This window comes from Erpetoichthys calabaricus, chromosome 5 (assembly GCF_900747795.2).
Source record: "Erpetoichthys calabaricus chromosome 5, fErpCal1.3, whole genome shotgun sequence".
Lineage (NCBI taxonomy): Eukaryota > Metazoa > Chordata > Cladistia > Polypteriformes > Polypteridae > Erpetoichthys > Erpetoichthys calabaricus.
The window spans coordinates 35,760,830-35,762,909 of NC_041398.2; the positions used below are offsets into that span (position 1 = coordinate 35,760,830).

The 2,080-nt window shown below is 59.6% G+C and overlaps 1 non-coding gene across 1 annotated transcript; it reads right to left on the bottom strand.

Moving 5' to 3' along the window:
• trnal-cag (transfer RNA leucine (anticodon CAG)) lies at positions 1 to 82 on the bottom strand. The gene has a single exon. It is a non-coding gene; the product is annotated as a tRNA-Leu (tRNA).
• Positions 83 to 2,080: the final 1,998 nt, after the last annotated feature.

Below are 2,080 nucleotides of genomic sequence, written 5' to 3' on the forward strand. Positions count from 1 at the left end.
TGGCAGTGGTGGGATTCGAACCCACGCCTCCTGAGAGACTGGAACCTGAATCCAGCGCCTTAGACCGCTCGGCCACACTACCGCGCTAAAAAACCCCTCCTTTAACCGCCACCTTATCGTGGTGGAGGGGTTTGCGTGTCCCAATGATCCTAGGAGCTCTGTTGTCCGGGGCTTTATGCCCCTGGTAGGGCCACCCAAGGCAAACTGGTCCTAGGTGAGGGATGAGACAAAGAGCGGTTCAAACCTTCTATGATGAATGAAAACTTTGGACGCCGTTTTCCCTTGCCCGGACGCGGGTCACCGGGGCCCCACTCTGGAGCCAGGCCTGGAGGTGGGGCTCGATGGCGAGCGCCTGGTGGCCGGGCCTGCACCCATGGGGCTCGGCCGGGCACAGCCCGAAGAGGCAACGTGGGTCCCCCTTCCCATGGGCTCACCACCTATGGGAGGGGCCAAGGAGGTCGGGTGCAGTGTGAGTTGGGTGGTGGCCGAAGGCGGGGACCTTGGCGGTCCGATCCTCGGCTACAGAAGCTGGCTCTTGGGACGTGGAATGTCACCTCTCTGAAGGGGAAGGAGCCTGAGCTAGTGCGCGAAGTTGAGAGGTTCCGGCTAGATATAGTCGGACTCACCTCGACGCACAGCTTGGACTCTGGAACCAATCTCCTTGAGAGGGGCTGGACTCTGTACCACTCTGGAGTTGCCCCCGGTGAGAGGCGCCGAGCGGGTGTGGGTATACTTATTGCCCCCCGACTTGGAGCCTGTACATTGGGGTTTACCCCGGTGGACGAGAGGGTAGCCTCCCTTCGCCTTCGGGTGGGGGGACGGGTCCTAACTGTTGTTTGTGCGTATGCACCGAACAGCAGTTCGGAGTACCCACCCTTTTTGGAGTCCCTGGAGGGGGTGCTAGAGGGCATACCTTCTGGGGACTCCCTCGTTCTGCTGGGAGACTTCAATGCTCACGTGGGCAATGACAGTGAGACCTGGAAGGGCGTGATTGGGAGGAATGGCCCCCCCGATCTGAACCCGAGCGGTGTTTTGTTATTGGACTTCTGTGCTCGTCACGGATTGTCCATAACGAACACCATGTTCAAGCATAGGGGTATTCATATGTGCACTTGGCACCAGGACACCCTAGGCCTCAGTTCGATGATCGACTTTGTGGTCGTGTCGTCGGACTTGCGGCCACATGTCTTGGACACTCGGGTGAAGAGAGGGGCGGAGCTGTCAACTGATCACCACCTGGTGGTGAGTTGGCTTCGATGGTGGGGGAGGATGCCGGTCAGGCGTGGTAGGCCCAAACGTGTTGTGAGGTTCTGCTGGGAACATCTGGCAGAGCCCCCTGTCAGAAGTAGCTTCAACTCCCACCTCCGGCAGAACTTCGACCATGTCCCGAGGGAGGTGGGGGACATTGAGTCCGAATGGGCCATGTTCCGTGCCTCTATTGTTGAGGCGGCTGACCGGAGCTGTGGCCGTAAGGTGGTCGGTGCCTGTCGTGGCGGCAATCCCCGAACCCGTTGGTGGACACCGGTGGTGAAGGATGCCGTCAAGCTGAAGAAGGAGTCCTACAGGACCCTTTTGTCCTGTGGGACACTGGAGGCAGCTGATCGGTACCGGCAGGCCAAGCGGAATGCGGCTTTGGTGGTTGCTGAGGCAAAAACTCGGGCGTGGGAGGAGTTTGGGGAGGCCATGGAGAACGACTTTCGGACGGCTTCGAGGAGATTCTGGTCCACCATCCGGCGTCTCAGGAAGGGGAAGCAGTGCAGTGTCAACACTGTATATGGTGGGGATGGTGCGCTGCTGACCTCGACTCGGGACGTTGTGGGTCGGTGGGGGGAGTACTTCAAAGACCTCCTCAATCCCATTAACATGCCTTCCAATGAGGAAGCAGAGCCTGGGGACTCAGAGGTGGGCTCCCCCATCTCTGGGACTGAGGTCACCGAGGTGGTCAAAAAACTCCTTGGTGGCAGGGCCCCGGGGGTGGATGAGATACGCCCGGAGTTCCTCAAGGCTCTGGATGTTGTAGGACTGTCTTGGTTGACACGCCTCTGCAACATCGCATGGACATCAGGGACAGTGCCTCTGG